Source organism: Podarcis cretensis (genome assembly GCF_951804945.1).
Source record: "Podarcis cretensis genome assembly, chromosome: 12".
In the NCBI taxonomy this organism is placed as follows: Eukaryota; Metazoa; Chordata; class Lepidosauria; order Squamata; family Lacertidae; genus Podarcis; species Podarcis cretensis.
In genome coordinates, this window is record NC_137181.1 from 7,458,886 (window position 1) to 7,477,475 (window position 18,590).

Genomic DNA, 18,590 nt, shown 5'->3' on the forward strand with positions numbered 1-18,590 from the left:
AGGTAGATTAGGCAGAGAGTGAGTGACCAGTCCAAGGTCACCGGGAGAACGTCATGGCAGAGTGGGGATTCGAACCCTGGTGTCCCAGGTCCTAGTCCGACACTCTAACCACTACACCACACTGGCTGTATTGTATACCACCACCTTGAGCCCACTGGAGAAAAGGGTGAGATAGCGATGCAAATGTTCCTTGCCCTCAACATTTCACCAGCCATGAATATAGACAATTCCAGGAAGCTATTTTCACTCTGCTCTATGAAAAAAAACCCTGATGCCTTGGTGGAATGGTATTAAAGGTAAAGGTAAAGGTACCCCTGCCCGTACGGGCCAGTCTTGACAGACTCTGGGGTTGTGCGCCCATCTCACTTAAGAGGCCAGGGGCCAGCGCTGTCCGGAGACACTTCCGGGTCACGTGGCCAGCGTGACATCGCTGCTCTGGCCAGAGCCAGAGCCAGAGCCAGAGCCAGAGCCGCACACGGAAACGCCGTTTACCTTCCCGCTGGTAAGCGGTCCCTATTTATCTACTTGCACCCGGAGGTGCTTTCGAACTGCTAGGTTGGCAGGCGCTGGGACCGAGCAGCGGGAGCGCACCCCGCCACAGGATTCGAACCGCCGACCTTTCGATCGGCAAGCCCTAGGCGCTGAGGCTTTAACTGTACAACAATCCCACAAAACATCTGAGCTAAAGAAACATGAGCTACTCTGTGGCACCAGCATTTTGGCACTCCTCTGCCAGAGGGATCCAATGCACCCTAAATAAATTTTGTTTGACTTTGTTATTTGTTTAATGCTGATCTCCTCTTGTTTTGCTCTCTAGAGGTGACATTAGAAAGTGTATTAGAAAGCTGCTTTAGGGAGGGACAAGTCCAGCTGGGCATTTTTGTTAAAACCCCAAGGGATGGAGTGAGTCAGGTTACCGAAAGGCAAAAGACAGAGCAAAGCAAAACTGATTCTGATTGAGAGTTCAAACTTCATTTGTGCAGCAGGGGATTCTGCTAATTTAACTGATACGATCATAATCAGCAACTGCAAGCCTTTGGGAACATTTGGATTTTTGAGTGAGTGTTGAAGAAGTCGAAGAAGAAGAAGAAGAAGAAGAAGAAGAAGAGTAGTTTGTATTTGATATCCCACTTTATCCCTACCCTAAGGAGTCTCAAAGTGGCTAACAATCTCCTTTTCCTTCCTCCCACACAACAAACACTCTGTGAGGTGAGTGAGGCTGAGAGACTTCAGAGAAGTGTGACTAGCCCAAGGTCACCCAGCAGCTGCATGTGGAGGAGTGGGGAAGCGAACCCGGTTCCCCAGATTACGAATCCACTGCTCTTAACCACTACACCACACTGACTTCACACACTGGCTCCACACACCCTTTTTATCCCCCTCCCTGGATCATCATTACCCACCCTGAAGCAGAAAGGAAGACAAAACACTTCACTTTTCCAATGGAACCAGCAGAAATCATCACCACCATCATCATCATTTATTATTTATACCCCACCCATCTGGCTGGGTTTCCCCAGCCACTCTGGGCAGCACCCAACAGAATATAAAAAACACAATAGAACATCAAACATTAAAAACTTCCCTAAACAGGGCTGCCTTCATATGTCTTCTGAAAGTCAGATAGTTGTTTATTTCCTTGACATCTTATGGGAGGGTGATCCACAGAGCGGGCGCCACCACCAAGAAGCCCCACTGCCTGTTTCCTGTAACCTCACTTCTCACAGAGGGAACCACCAGAAGGCCCTCAGCGCTGGACCTCAGTGTTCAGGCAGAATGATGGATGTGGAGACGCTCCTTCAGGTATACTGGGCCGAGGCCATTTAAGGCTTTAAAGGTCAGCACCAATACTTTGAATTGTGCTCAGAAATGTACTGGGAGCCAATGTAGGTCTTTCAGGACTGGTGTTATATGGTCTCGGTGGCCACTCCCACTCACCTGTCTAGCTGTCACATTCTGGATTAGTTGTAGTTGCTGGGTCACCTTCAAAGGTAGCCCACGTGGAGCGCATTGCAGTAGTCCAAGCAGGAGATAACTAGAGCATGCACCATTCTGGTGAGACAGTCCACAGGCAGGTAGGGTCTCAGCCTGTGTACCAGATGGAACTAGATTGTAACCTAGAAAACTACATAGAACTGAAAGAGGAAGTGGGAAAGAGGGCCACTCTTGGGCTCCATGATCACTGCAGATGGTGACAGCAGTCACGAAATTAAAAGACGCCTGCTTCTTGGGAGAAAAGCAATGACAAACCTAGACAGCATCTTAAAAATCAGGGACATCACCTTGCCAACAAAGGTTCGCATAGTTAAAGCTATGGATTTCCCAGTAGTGATGTATGGAAGTGAGAGCTGGACCATAAAGAAGGCTGATCGCCGAAGAATGGATGCTTTTGAATTATGGTGCTGGAGGAGACTCTTGAGAGTCCCATGGACTGCAAGAAGATCAAACCTCTCCATTCTGAAGGAAATCAGAGTGCTCACTGGAAGGACAGATCCTGAAGCTGAGGCTCCAAGACTTTGGCCACCTCATGACAAGAGAAGACTCCCTGGAAAAGACCCTGATGTTGGGAAAGATTGAGGGCACAAGGAGAAGGGGACGACAGAGGACGAGATGGTTGGACAGTGTTCTCGAAGCTACCAGCATGAGTTTGACCAAACTGCAGGAGGCAGTGGAAGACAGGAGTGCCTGGCATGCTCTGGTCCATGGGGTCACGAAGAGTTGGACATGACTAAACGACTAAACAACAACTTTTCAAGGGAGGAAAAATGCTCCCATCTGTACCACCTCACAACCAAAGAGGGTAACAAGTGGAGGGCCTCTGAGGTTTTGCATGTGCCAGAAGACCTCAAGCACCATGCTGGCGACAACAGAGACTAGAGGGACCAGCTGGGAGGGCATGGAATGGGCAAGCTGTGTTGTGTATGTTTGCCTTCATGGTGCTAAGCTGATGACAGTCTATTCCTTGGTTAGGCTGAGTGCTGAATAGTAACTCAGGGTAACCAGTTGATGTTTTGCCAATAAGAGTCAATGATAGGAGAGAAAGTCTCCTGGTGACTTTGGATCTCTTCTGGAGAGTTTGGAATGAAATACCCCACAAGAGAGGGACGCAGGTGGCGCTGTGGGTAAAAGCCTCAGCGCCTAGGGCTTGCCGATCAAAAGGTCGGCGGTTCGAATCCCTGCGGCGGGGTGCGCTCCTGTCGTTCGGTCCCAGCGCCTGCCAACCTAGCAGTTCGAAAGCACCCCTGGGTGCAAGTAGATAAATAGGGACCGCTTACTAGCGGGAAGGTAAACGGCGTTTCCGTGTGCGGCTCTGGCTCTGGCTCTGGCTCTGGCCAGAGCAGCGATGTCACGCTGGCCACGTGACCCGGAAGTGTCTCCGGACAGCGCTGGCCCCCGGCCTCTTGAGTGAGATGGGCGCACCAACCCCAGAGTCTGGCAAGACTGGCCCGTACGGGCAGGGGTACCTTTACCTTTACCTTTTTACCCCACAAGAGCTTGGGGAATGTGTTGCTCCTCTAAAGTCCGCCTTCCAACATAGGGTATCTGTAGCCGTCCAGCTGCGGCCTAGGACCCACATACCTACGGGACCGCCTCTCCTGGTATGCCCCACGGAGGACCTTAAGGTCCACAAATGACAACACCTTGGAGGTCCCAAGTTGCAAGGTGGTTAGATTGGTCTCAACTAAGGCCAGAGCCTTTTCAGTACTGACCCCGACTTGGTGGAACACTCTGTCACAAGAGACTAGGGCCCTGCGGGACTTGACATCTTTCCGCAGAGCCAGCAAGACAGAGCTGTTCTGCCTGGCCTTTAGTTTGAACTCAGTCTGACCCTTATGTTTCCCTCCCCTTATGGTTTTGATCTATGGGCTACTATTAAAATGAGGCTGCATTTTAAATTATATTTTTACCTGTATTTTAAATTGTTGTTTGTTTTTTTAATTGTAATTTTACTGGTGTTAGGCGCCCTGAGCCAGGGAGGGCGGGGTATAAATAAAAAATTATATTATATATTATATATTGCTGAACTGCAACTCCTAGCGTGGCCAGGAGTTTGGGGTGATGGGAGTTGCAGTTTCCCTGCCACTCCATAAAAGCTAGGAGGCATCCAGTGCCCGAGGATTTTTAAAGCATTCCTCTTCAACCAGGCATCAAGATGGCCAGTTCAAAGCACCAAAGAGCAAGCGGCCCAGCAATTCCTCAAAAGGTATCGACACCTGAAAGGCCACACTCCATTTTCTGTCTTTTGACAGAGCTGCACTGCAGAATGAAAATCACACCCAATTGCACTAAGGAACTCCAGAGTCCTTGGATCTCAAGCACAACTTATACATATGCAAGAGTTGAAGCAGCATGAATACTTGAGGGTTATCTTTGCTCCTCGGGCGAGAAAAGTAAACATGGAGTTGATGATGTGAGTCATTTTCAAAGGAGTATGGGGGCTGGGAGAGGAAGAGACCCACTTTCCCCACTGTGGGAGTATATTAACTTGGTTCATCTGATAAGTGCAGAGGCGTCTTAATTTCTCCCTGTGTTTCATCTGCCAACAGAAAAAAATAAATGAGGAGCTTACAGTGCAACTGGAAAGCTGCGAGTCTCCGCATGTTAGAGCTTCCCCCATCCAGAACCATTCAGGGAGATGGAAGGGGGGGGGGGACCCAGTGGCTTGGAACAGCCCCTGAAGATCAAAAGTGGCCATGAAGAGAAATTTTGGGAGAGAAAGGTCAAAGAAGGGTGTCCACAGCACTCACTCATCCATCAATATGGTTGGTGACCCTGCCATAATCCTTTGCAGGACACATGGAGGACAACCAGCACCCTATCTTCAAGGGTTCCCCATTCACATGATTTTCTATACATGGAAGTATCCCTTCATGGACACTCATCAGGAACGAAAGCCAAACTGATGCCTGGAAGTGCAATTCTAATTTAGTACAAGAGGAAATCTGGAAACGATCCTATTTTCAGTTCCACCAACTCTCATGTAAAGGCACTGTAGCAACCACTAAGCAAAACTCTCTCAGCTACTTAAGGTTTTTCTCCCCGCAATGGAATAACAGGTAAAGGTAAAGGGACCCCTGACCGTTAGGTCCAGTCGTGGATGACTCTGGCGTTGCGGCACTCTTCTCGTTTTATTGGCTGAGGGAGCCAGCGTACAGCTTCCAGGTCATGTAGCCAGCATGACTAAGCCACTTTTGGAGAACCAGAGCAGTGCATGGAAACGCTGTTTACCTTCCCGCTGGAGCGGTACCTATCTACTTGCACTTTGTGCTTTCGAACTGCTAGGTTGGCAGGAGCAGGGACCGAGCAATGGGACCGCACCCCATTGCGGGGATTAGAACCGCTGACCTTCTGATCGGCAAGCCCTAGGCTCTGTGGTTTAACCCACAGCACCATCCGTGTCCCTAATGGAATAATAGCTGGATGTATAAACTCTGCTGGGACACGGGTGGCACTGTGGGTAAAACCTCAGGGCCTAGGACTTGCTGATCATAAGGTCAGCGGTTCGAATCCCCACGGCAGGGTGAGCTCCCGTTGTTCGGTCCCAGCTCCTGCCCACCTAGCAGTTCAAAAGCACCTCTAAGTGCAAGTAGATAAATAGGTACCGCTTTATAGCAGGAAGGTAAACGGCGTTTCCGTGTGCGGTGCTGGTGCTGGCTCGCCAGTTGCAGCTTCGTCACGCTGGCCACGTGACCCGGAAGTGTCTTCAGACAGCGCCGGCTCCCGGCCTCTTGAGCGAGATGAGCGCGCAACCCTAGAGTCGGTCACGACTGGCCCGTACGGGCAGGGGTACCTTTACCTTTATAAACTCTGCTGAAAAGACTGCCCATGAATGCAATATAGCCAGGCTCTTGCTGTGAACGCTCAGCCTTTAGTCTAGATTTTATCAGCATCTTAATCCCTCGACAGGGATGGAGTGCAAAAAGAAAGGGTTCTGAAGAACTCTTTTAATGGAAGTAGCCCTCTTGAGAGTCCCATGGACTGCAAGAAGATCAAACCTCTCCATTCTGAAGGAAATCAGCCCTGAGTGCTCACTGGAAGGACAGATCGTGAAGCTGAGGCTCCAATACTTTGGCCACCTCATGAGAAGAGAAGACTCCCTGGAGAAGACCCTGATGTTGGGAAAGATGGAGGGCACAAGGAGAAGGGGGCGACAGAGGACGAGATGGTTGGATAGTGTTTTCGAGGTTACCAGCATGAGTCTGACCAAGCTGCGGGAGGCAGTGGAGGACAGGAGTGCCTGGCGTTCTCTGGTCCATGGGGTCACGAAGAGTCGGACACGACTAAACGACTAAACAACAACAGCCCTCTTTTAGAATAGGTGATGTTTGAAATGTGCCCCTTGATGATAGAGAGCGATCCTCTCTCATTTAGGTGTTGCATTGTGGGACACTTAGGAGTGCCTTATACAGGGTTAAAGGGATGCGGGTGGCGCTGTGGTTAGACCACAGAGCCTAGAACTTGCCGATCAGAAGGTAGCGGTTTGAATTGCCACGACGGGGTGAGCTCCCGTTGCTCGGTCCCTGCTCCTGCCAACCTAGCAGTTTGAAAGCACGTTAAAGTGCAAGTAGATAAATAGGTACAGCTCCAGAGGGAAGGTAAACGGCGTTTCCGTGCGCTGCTCTGGTTCGCCAGAAGCGGCTTAGTCATGCTGGCCACATGACCTGGAAGCTGTACGCCGGCTCCCTCGGCCAATAAAGCGAGATGAGCGCCGCAACCCCAGAGTCGGTCACGACTGGACCTAATGGTCAGGGGTCCCTTTACCTTTACCTTTTATACAGGGTTAAACCATTGGTGCAGCTTGTTCAGGGTTGACCGATGGTGCCCCTCCAGGATTTCAAGCAGGAAACATTCCCAGTCCAACCTGGAGATACCAGGGACTGAACATTGAGAACATCGGAAGAGCTTGCTGGACCAAGCCAATGGCCCACCTAGACCAATGTTCTGTTTTCACAGCAGCCAATCGGATGCCTGGGGGAAATCTGCAAGCGGGACCTGAGCACAAATGCAGCCTTCCTTCCTGTTGGTTTACAGCAGCTGGTATTTAGGATCAACTGTGGAGGTAGCTCCTCCTGGCTAGTAGCCATTGATAGTCTGCTCCTCTTTGGATTTCTCCAATCTAAAGATGATTGGATGACCATCATTGCCTCCTGGTGGAGTCAGCTCCATAATGGTGTGGATTTGCCAAGCGTGCCTTCCTCTTAGCACATTTCTCCCTTGCGCCTGAGTCTTCAAAGCCCACGACAGCTTTGGTAAAGGCTGTTCTCCAAATGGAGCACTCGCAGGCCAGTGTTTCCCACTTGTTGGTTGTCAGATGCTGCTGGCGGTTGCTCGTGAGTAACCAGGTAGGACTCCGAACTGACTTTTACAAGTTTTATTGTGCAAACTATTTACAGTGCAGATCTACAAAACTCATGTCCATTTCAGTCACTTGCAGAATCCGGGAGTGGCCTCTTCCGGCTTCTCCCCCAAAATAAGAACTTTGGCACCCCAAGCCTCCGCCTCCCCTCCTTGCGTCTCACCCCTCTGCGCAAGGTGGGCGACAGAAGTGGATTGTGTCCCTCCTGGCCAGCCTGGCTAGGTGAGGCGCTGGGACTTTAAGCAGCATCCTCGAGCCCTCTCCTCGCCTGGCTGGCCCCTTCCCTCTCTTCTCCACTGGAGGTGTGGCTTTTCCCACCGCTGGAAGAAGAGCTGCTCCTCAGGCGTTTTGGAGGCTCTCTGTATCCCAACGGCCCCCCTGCCTCCCTCCCCTGTTCCGACGGCAGTCCCCTGATATTGGTGTTTATACTACATTTTTTTATATAATTTGCCTTGAGAGAGTCTTCAAGCATCTTTTGTTGACCACCAGCATTACACTTTCTATTTTTAAGTTCAGAATAGAGTAGTTATACCCCTAGGTAAAGGGACGTGGGTGGCGCTGTGGGTTAAACCACAGAGCCTAGGGCTTGCCAATTGGAAGGTCGGTGGTTTGAATCCCCGCGACAGGGTGAGCTCCCATTGCTCAGTCCCTGCTCCTGCCAACCTAGCAGTTCAAAAGCACGTCAAAGTGCAAGTAGATAAATAGGTACCGCTCCGGCGGGAAGGGAAACGGCGTTTCTGTGCTCTGCTCTGGTTCGCCAGAAGCGGCTTAGTCATGCTGGCCACATGACCCGGAAGCTGTACGCCGGCTCCCTCGGCCAGTAAAGCGAGATGAGCGCTGCAACCCCAGAGTCAGTCACGACTGGAACTAATGGTCAGGGGTCCCTTTACCTTTTTCCTTACCCCTAGGTATATCCCTGTTTTCCAGTCACACCATTCAAGGCTCCTTCGGTTCCCAGCTAGCTTTGCCAGGAAACTCTCTCTCACTCTCTGTTTCCTGCTCAAGATCCAGTGGTTTGCCATCTGACATTGAATTGCATTGTGCACCTGGATGCATGCAAGATAAGGCGCAAGCTCGAGAGCCCTTTTTAACTCAAATTTTTATTAAGCTTTCCAAAAATTTAACACATACACTTCAATACACAGTGAAGCATTTTTTTTCTTGTTATTTTTGGCAACTTCCCATCCCCTTTTCCATGATGTTTTGATTTCCCTCCCTCTGCAGCTCTCTGCCTTCTACTTCATATCTTAGCAACACTACCTTTAAGTTCTTCTTTTGCTCATAGTTCAAATCCTGCTCACATATTCATCCTATAATGACGTTTCTTTAAATGCAAACTCGAGAGCTCTTGTTTGGTTCTGAAACCCTTTTCTTTCGGTGTTGTCAGTCATGCTTATTTTTAAATGCCTGACTTGTTCCTATTTGCTAGTGGGAGTGGGGTTGGCACTATATTCTTAGAATATCTCTGCTTGTGCACATTGCTGTGGCCGAACCTGTTTCGCACTCGCCCAAGTTCCTGTGCAAACAACAGGCTGGGCAGAGTGCTCCAAAGCAAATTGATCTGTGCTTGCCTGGTCTTGATGGTCTCTGGGCAGAGGACTTGCTACCATAAACCTCTCTTATAATATGCGCTGGCAGAAGGGAACAGCCCATGCTTGAGGGGCTGCCAATGCACACCTGCCAACTCAACTGATCTCTCCCGGTTGGCCACTGCGAGAATAGGATGCTGGGCAAGGTGGACCACTGGCCTGATCCAGCAGGACTCTTCTAATGCTTTTAAGGATGGATGGAAGATAATGGATTGAAATTCAATCCTGACAAGTACAGTGGTACCTTGGGTTAAGTACTTAATTTGTTCTGGAGGTCTGTTCTTAACCTGAAACTGTTCTTAACCTGAAGCACCACTTTAGCTAATGGGGCCTCCTGCTGCCGTAGTGCCGCCGGAGCACGATTTCTGTTCTCATCCTGAAGCAAAGTTCTTAACCCGAGGTACTATTTCTGGGTTAGCGGAGTCTGTAACCTGAAGCTTATGTAACCTGAAGCATGTGTAACCCAAGGTACCACTGTACAGTCATACCTTGGGTTACAGACGCTTCAGGTTCCTTTTGTTTTGGGGGGGGGGTGTTACGGACCTGCCAAAACCCGGAAGTACCGGAACGGGTTACCTCCAGGTTTCGGGGGTCGAGCATGCGCAGAAGCACTAAATCACACTTTGCGCATGCGCAGAAGACCAAATCACAACCTGTGTGTGCACAGACGCAGGTTGCGAACTCTGCGGGTTGCGAACGTGCATCCCGCACGGATCATGTTCGCAACCTGAGCGTCCACTGCATTGTTTCTGGGGGACAGAGGGTGGGCAGGTATGCGGGACTCCCTGGTCCTTCAACACTGGTGATCTTTGCCTCTTCCAGTACACTGATATTAGTTTGCCTGTCTTCCCAAGTGATGTGTAGCTGTAACGGTTGGAGTATGGATGGTGGCTAACAGACTGAGGTTGAATCCTGGCAAGACAGAAGTACTGTTTTGGGGGGACAGGGGGCAGGCGGGTGTGGAGGACTCCCTGGTCCTGGATGGGGTAACTGTGCCCCTGAAGGACCAGGTGCGCAGCCTGGGAGTCATTCTGGACTCACAGCTGTCCATGGAGGCACAGGTCAATTCTGTGTCCAGGGCGGCTGTCTCCGAGCTTCATCTGGTATGCAGGCTAAGACCCTACCTGCCCGCGGACTGTCTCGCCAGAGTAGTGCATGCTCTGGTTATCTCCCACTTGGACTACTGCAATGTGCTCTACATGGGGCTACCTTTGAAGGTGACTCGGAAACTACAACTAATCGAGAATGCGGCAGCTAGACTGATGACTGGGATTTTTTTTTTTTAATCAAAATGTAAGTCCCAGCACCTAATTCTCTTTTACAAAAACACAAACGAAAAGCACTGACTGGTGGCCATTGATAGCCTCACACTCCATAAATTTATCCAATCCTCTTTTAAAGCCACCCAAGTTGGTGGCCATCTCTACATCTTGTGGCAATGAGTCCCGTAGTTTAAAGAAGTGCTGTGTAGAGGAGTCCATTGTTTCGCCTGTTAAGCTTCATTGGATGACGTCACTAGTCTCCTGAACCACTTTCTTTGTCCATATGCTTATACAGTGGTACCTCGGGTTAAGAACTTAATTCATTCTGGAGGTCTGTTCTTAACCTGAAACTGTTCTTAACCTGAAGCACCACTTTAGCTAATGGGGCCTTCTGCTGCTGCCGCACGATTTCTGTTTTTATCCTGAAGCGAAGTCCTTAACCCGAGGTACTATTTCTGGGTTAGCGGAGTCTGTAACCCGAGGTACCACTGTACACGTCTACTGAGCCCTCCTTTACCCCACTTTCCTTTCGCCCAAACCACAACACCCCAAACATTGCCAACTTTTCCTCATAGGTAAGTTGATCTGCCCCTCTGGTAATTTTCTGCATGCGAAGTGACAGCGGTCTCTCTTATTGACTGACTGGCAACATTTATATCGTTCCTTTTCCGCTAAGGAGCTCAAGGTTGTACAGTCCCCCCTCCCTCATTTTAATCCCCACAACAACCCTGCAAAGTAGGTCAGGCTGCGAGGCAGCGACTGGCCGAAGGTCACCCAGTGAGTTTCATGGCCAAGTGGGCATTCAAACCTTAAGTCTCCCAGGTCCTTTTCTGACGCTCTAACCACTACACCACCGCTGCCTCCCATTACTAACTTGGCTATTCAGAACCAACAAGGCAGGAAAACATTGCTACCAACCTGAAGGCTTTGGGATAGCACATATCTAGGCAACAGTTTTGCAAACCCTCACCCAATCAATATTTGAGCATGCAGTAATCCACCACAGGACACCAGTAATAACCCGACACATACAGGTTTGTTCCTTGTAATACATAATAAATAGCTCTCTTGTTTGGGACCAGCTCACCCGGCTATCAATTGCTTCCGAGATCAAGGAGGAGGCGGCTGGATCCGCTCATAGCCAGAGAAGTTTTGGCAAGCACAACAGGAACAATCCTGCGGTCCAGATGATGCTCAGAAACTCAACTGCTTGCCGCTGTTCAAGCAAAGGGTGTGTGTATGTGCAAGGCAACATCTCCCAGCCAAAATCGCAAGCTTTTCTTTCTCAAAAGTCAAATATTTTCGTCGGGCTGAGGACCAGCACATCCATCAGGTTGCATAACGACACAGGAATGTTTCCATGAAGTGGCTGTTGCAACAACTGATTTCCCCTTCTGAAGAGACAAGTGTCAGGTTTCTCCCCCAACGTTGGATCCAAGAGGGAAATGCAAAATGATGAAATACGAAACGAAGCAGGATTCCCCAACTGGTGCCCTCCAAATATTGAGTGCCGCACTTCCCCTGGTGGCCCAGGCATTGGTCAAGGATGATGGGAGTTGGAGTCCAGTAACATCACCAGGTTGTTGAAGGATTATTATTATTATTATTATTATGAGATTCCTGCATCACAGGGGGTTGGACTAGATGACCCTCGGGTCCCTTCCAACTATAAGATTCTATGATGATGATGATTAATTAAATTTGTATACTGCCCTATACAGTGGTGCCTCGCAAGACGAAATTAATCCGTTCCGTGAGGCTCTTTGTATAACAGTTTTTTCGTCTTGCGAAGCAAGCCCATTGACAGCTTAGCGGATTAGCGCTATTAGCGGTTTAGCGGCTTTTAGCGATCAGCTGATAAGCGGCTTAGCAGCTTAGGAAAAGGGGGAAAAAGGGGGGGGGAACCGCAGGAACTCGCAAGACATTTTCGTCTTGCAAAGCAAGCCCATAGGGAAATTCGTTTTGCGAAGCGCCTCCAAAACGGAAAACCCTTTTGTCTAGCGGGTTTTCCGTCTTGCGAGGCGTTCGTCTTGCGGGGCACCACTGTACCTGCAGGTCTCAGAGGGTTACAACATAAAACCACAGTATAAAAACACATAATAAAAATAGGAAGGAAAACTCAATAATCCTGTCCCAACACCTTTTAAAAGGGCATTGGATGTCAATGGGTAAAGAGGAACGTTTTTGCCAGGTGCCTAAAGGTTTATAATAAAGTCGCTAGCCAAACCTTTGTAGGGAGATGTCAGGGAACTGCCATCAGAGCCAGAGGGAGAGGGAGGGCTCCAGAGGGATTACGGAGAGTGTCCCAGGAGGGAGAGAAGCAGCCCAGCTATTGGGGAGGGAAATCAGCGTAGCACCAGTGGAGAAGGGGGGCAGATGGGGGAATCGGCGAGGTGGCTCCATGACTCCTCGCCGGAGACCAGCGGGGAGAGCACGGGTCCTCCGCTGCCCATGCCCTCCTTGTGCAGAAGGCTTCCGCGCAGGGAGAGTAGGCGGAGACTAGGCGTCAAAGAGCTTCTTTGCTGGAAGAAGTTCAAGAAACGCCCACTGACGGATTCTGCCAGCGATTGAGACAGCCATGGGTGAGTGGCTGTCCGGACAGAATCGGGTTCACCCAGGTAACTCAGCCAGGTGTGGCGACGACTTACACACGAGTAACCCCTAGAACCATTACAGGAGAGCATTCCACAAATGGGGAACCACTGTAGAAAAGGTCTGTTCTCGTGTTGCCAGCCCCCACACCACCGGTGCCTTTTAAAATTCCTTTTTGTAGTTTTGCTGTATGGTTTATGTTTTTATTGCTGTAAACCACTATGGTAGATTTTTTAAAATGACATATATTTTATGGTACGCAAATATTTTTACAAATAAGCAATAAATCTCTGGGGTTGCAGACAGGACATCTCTGCCAGGCCTGCCGAGAGACGCCAGGGATTGAACCTGCGACCTTCTGCATCCGGGGCAGAAACTCTACCACCGAGGCAATGCACTCTACGTGGGGCTACCTTTGAAGGTGACTCGGAAACTACAACTAATCCAGAATGCAGCAGCTAGACTGGTGACTGGGGGCGGCCGCCGAGACCATATAACACTGGTCTTGAAAGACCTACACTGGCTCCCAGTACGTTTCTGAGTACAATTCAAAGTGTTGGTGCTGACCTTTAAAGCCCTAAATGGCCTCGGTCCAGTATACCTGAAGGAGCGTCTCCACCCCCATCAATCTGCCCAGACGCTGAGGTCCAGCGCCGAGGGCCTTCTGGCGGTTACCTCATTGCGAGAAGCAAAGCTACAGGGAACCAGGCAGAGGGCCTTCTCGGTAGTGGTGCCCGCCCTGTGGAAACGCCCTTCCAGCAGATGTCAAAGCGATAAACAACTACCTGACATTCAGAAGACATCTTAAGGCAGCCCTGTTCAGGGAAGTTTTTAACGTGTGATATTTTACTGTATTTTTGGTTTCTATGGAAGCCACCCAGAGTGGCTGGGGAGGCCCAGCCAGATGGGCAGGGTATAAATAATAAATTATTATTATTATTATTATTATTATTATTATTATTATTATACCACCAAGCTCTGGGCCTCTATATGCTGTTGCGCATGTAGCCAAACCCAAGTATTTATTACTAACACTCTAGCCAGCCTGCAATAAGTTCGCTGCTTCATTAATATAATAATAATAATAATTATTATTTATATAGCTCATCTGGCTGAGTTTCCCCAGCCACTGTGGGCGGCTTCCAATCGAGTGTTAAAAACAATACAGCATTAAATATTAAAAACTTCCCTAAACAGGGCTGCCTTCAGATGTCTTTTAAAGAGAAGATAGCTGCTTATTTCCTTCACATTTGAAGGGAGGGCGTTCCACAGGGCGGGCGCCACCACTGAGAAGGCCCTCTGCCTGGTTCCCTGTAACCTCACTTCTTGCAATTAGGGAACCGCCAGAAGACCCTGGATCTCAATGTCCGGGCTGAATGATGGGGGTGGAGACGCTTCTTCAGGTATACAGGACCGAGGCCGTTTAGGGCTTTAAAGGTCAGCACCAACACTTTGAATTGTGCTCGGAAATGTACTGGGAGCCAATGCAGATATCTCAGGACCGGTGTTATGTGGTCCCAGCGGCCACTCCCAGTCACCAGTCTAGCTTCCGCATTCTGGATTAATTGCAGTTTCCGGGTCACCTGGTAGCCCCACGTAGAGTGCATTGCAGTAGTCCAAGCAGGAGATAACTAGAGCATGCACCACTCTGGCAAGACAGTCTGCAGGCAGGTAGGGTCTCATCCTGCGTACCAGGTGGAGCTGGTAGACAGCCGCCCTGGACACAGAATTAACCTGCGCCTCCATGGACAGCTGTAAGTCCAAAATGACTCCCAGGCTGCACACCTGGTCCTTCAGGGGCACAGTTACCCCATTCAGGACCAGGGAGTCCCCCGCCCCTGCCTGCCCCCTGTACCCCCCAAAACAGTACTTCTGTCTTGTCAGGATTCAACCTCAATTTGTTAGATGCCATCCATCCTACACATCACTTGGGAAGACAGGCGAACTAATACCAGTGTACTGGAAGAGGCAAAGATCACCAGTGTTGAAGCAATGATTCTTCAACATCAGCTTCGTTGGACTTGTCATGTTGTGCGGATGCCTGATTATCGTCTTCCAAAGCAACTATTCTATTCCAAACTTAAAAATGGAAAGTGTAAGGCTGGTGGTCAACAAAAGAGGTTTAAAGACTGCCTCAAGGCAAATCTAAAAAATGTAGTATACACACTGACAACTGGGAAACACTGGTCTGTGAGCGCTCCAGTTGGAGCACAACCTTGACCAAAGGTGTAATGGGCTTTGAGGACACTCAAACTCAGGACACAAGGGAGAAAGGTGCTAAGAGGGAGGCACGCTTGGCAAATCCACACCGTGATCATCTCCCGCCCAGAAACCAATGTCCCCACTGTGGAAGGATGTGTGGATCCAGAACTGGCCTCCACAGTCACTTACGGACTCACTGTTAAAACCGTGTTTATGGAAGACAATCTTACTCAGCTACGAGGGATCGCCAAAGAAGAAGACAGCAACCAGGTTTCCGCAAGTGACAAATGAGGTGTGCACCTCCAGATATGGCCCCCAAGGCCTTTCTATCTGGCCCTCAGGACTTTCACGGAGCAATATCCCCTATTTCTAAGCCATGTCCATCACTGGCTCCAAGGTCCTTGCTTGCCTGGGTGGAAGATGGAGACAGGTGTGTGTTTGCGTCTATACAACTCTAACCTTTTCCCATGAGGAAATATGGACCTCAGTCTGAAGAATGTTCCCCCTATCTGAGCCAGAGTAAACACCCTACAAAATAAAGAAGACAAAGAGTGCGAAAAGGGGCCCAGGGATAGCAAATGAATGACTCCAACTCATTGCTGTTAATCACAGCAACAATTGCATCCTCCTGTTTATTGCGACAGTTGTTAGGAGAGCTAATCCTGAGCATATTTGCATACTATTTTCTAAAGATCTGGTGGGAGAGAGGAGAGGAAGCTGTTCCAAATTTAAAATGTCTCTTCCTTCACAGCACAAGGTGATTTGCTGCTAAAAGGCTGCTTAATCCCAGAAGATAGAGGACAGCTGTTTTTCTCTCCAGCTACAAGTCAAACAAACTCTTTGGCTTGCATGCCTCTGCCTTCACGGCAGAGAGACAAAAAGTGTTCCCGCTGCAGCCACTGAGCAAACAAAATGTCATGCGTTTCTGGAACGAGGTTGCAAACCCGAAGCTAAACAATGCAACTAGGTGGAAAATGGGGAAGGAAGTGAGAAATATTTTGCTAAGTCTACTCTCAGGGAGAAGTGGTAACAGCCAAACGAAATCTCACTTGGGGCCTGTCATGTATAGATCAGCGCTTAAAATTGTGTCGGACATTTTGCTATATACAGTATTATGCTCTCTGCCTGTATTGTGGGAGATTTTGCATTCAAACCTAACAATGCACGCCTATGCTAGTTAATAAATGATGGGGTTAAGGACCAGGCAGCTGTAAATTGCTGTGATTTGTTACAGAAGGCTTGGTTAGGTCATGCCCCCCTCACCTTTGGAGAGGAAGTAAATAAGGGTTGTTTCCTGTCCTCCCATCTTCTCTTTGAACTATGTAACTGAGCAGACATCTCAGACTGTATGTTTGAGACTAACGTCCGTATTTTATAACCAATAATACCTTGCCTGTGTTGTTTCTGCAGCAGTGTTGAATGATACATGAGTGAGATCTCTGATTCCTGTAAGTAAAGCATTTAAACTTACTTAAGGTTGTGGTCTATTTACTCCGAGAGGGGTGGGGGGTGGGGGAAAGCACAATTGCGAGCACTTAATACAATGGTACCTCAGGTTAAGAACTTAATTTGTTCTGGAGTTCAGTTCTTAACCTGAAACTGTTCTTAACCTGAGGTACCACTTTAGCTAATGGGGCCTCCCACTGCCACTGCACCACCGGAGCACGATTTCTGTTCTCATCCTGAAGCAAAGTTCTTAACCCGAGTTAATATTTCTGGGTTAGCAGAGTCTGTAACCTGAAGCGTATGTAAGCTGAGGCGCCACTGTATTAGGACATGCAAAGGTCTGACAACTTGTATTTTACTGTGCTTTGCAAACACTGCACCTACTTTTGTATAAATCTCTGTTGGAGGCTCTTTTGGCTAGGGAGTGACCAAAACTCCATGTACTTTTTGAATTCAGGCAGTCTGCCGTTTTTTTCTTTTCTTTTGCAGTTTCCCCACTCCAGGACTCAGGATTAACTGGTATCCCCCAGTTAATTTCCAACAGGTGTAAATACAGTGGTACCTCGGGTTACAGACGCTTCAGGTTACAGACGCTTCAGGTTACAGACTCCGCTAACCCAGAAATAGTACCTCAGGTTAAGAACTTCGCTTCAGGATAAGAACAGAAATCGTGCGGCGGCAGCAGGAGGCCCCATTAGCTAAAGTGGTACCTCAGGTTAAGAACAGTTTCAGGCTAAGAACGGACCTCCAGAATGAATTAAATTCTTAACCAGAGGTACCACTGTACAGGTAATTCACATCTTTCGCTTATTATTTTTACGTGATCGTAGCTTTGCACGTGTATGTGTATGTGATGGGGGGGGGGATAAATAAATAAATGTGGAGTGGAGGAAACCCACCATTCACCACTCCCCATTTCTTTATCCCTTCTCCCCTGCACACGGCTGTGATCACAGGCTTACCTGGCACTGGGAAGGCTGTGTGAGGGCTTAGTGCAGGGACCCCCAAACTTGACCCTCCAGATGTTTTGGGGACTACAATTCCCACCATCCCTGACCTGTTTGCCAGGGATGATGGGAGTTGTAGTCCCAAAAACATCTGGAGGGTTGAGTTTGGGGGTGCCTGGTTTAGTGTCTCCTTTACTGGACTTTGTGAAGGTGGAAAGAGGGCTCTGGGGTGCTGTCTTCCCGAAACCAGGCAAGCAGCCCTCCACCTTGGGGGGGGGGGGGAAGGTATTGGGGGGCTGTTTCCTGCCTTTATGCATTTTTGCATTTATGTGTGGACCCTGGAACCAAACCCTCCTATAAGATGCAAGTTACCTGCATAGTGAAGGCTCTGTATCTGACTCCAAATATAGAAACTTTTATTTAATAGCTTTCCTTCCTTCCTTCCTTCCTTCCTTCCTTCCTTCCTTCCTTCCTTCCTTCCAAAGTTAATAATAAATAATAAATTTTATTTATATCCCGCCCTCCCCAGCCGAAGCTGGGCTCAGGGCGGCTAACAACAATCAAAATAAATCCAACGATTCTAAAAACATTTCATTATAAAAATTAATTAAAATCAAATTGATCAAGTTCTAGGTTCTGGAAATGGCATTTCTGAACTTCAAATGCAACTTCCACAAAAGTTTCAAAGATTAATTTTTCGGTTCCCCAGCAGGCGGTTTTGCCGTCATCCAGACTGAAAGGGCAAGAATTTACCCTCTCAGAGGAAGCAAAAGGATGCATTAATTAATTTCTTATCTTGCCGCGCTACAAGCTGAAGAATAGAGCAGATGCCACATTTGAAAACTCATTAACCTTTCTTGACAGCTTTTATTATTATTATTTTAATATTTTTCTTTGCTTTGCTAAATCTCCCCTCCTGAATGGCACCACGTGGTGCGTTTTTGACAAAGACTGGCAGAAAGGAAATCACAACAAAGAAATCTTTGCTGGGATCTCCAAGACAAGACCCTTTCAAGAATACATTTCTGCAAATCATTGTCGGAAGGAAATGATCAAATGTTTTGGATTTATACACCTTCGCTGTGTGTTACAGCTTGGGGAGACAGAGGCTCTCTCAAGCGCTGCAGTGAATAAAGTTGGATGAAGATGTCATGCCAGAGTGCGACAGCTGTGAAAAAAGCAAATTCCACGTTAG

The 18,590-nt window shown here is 48.7% G+C and overlaps 1 protein-coding gene across 1 annotated transcript in view; it reads right to left on the bottom strand.

Annotated features, from left to right (window-relative positions):
• VIPR1 (vasoactive intestinal peptide receptor 1) overlaps positions 1-18,590 on the bottom strand; it is a 122,606-nt gene that overhangs the window by 54,657 nt on the left and 49,359 nt on the right. The window lies entirely within an intron of this gene.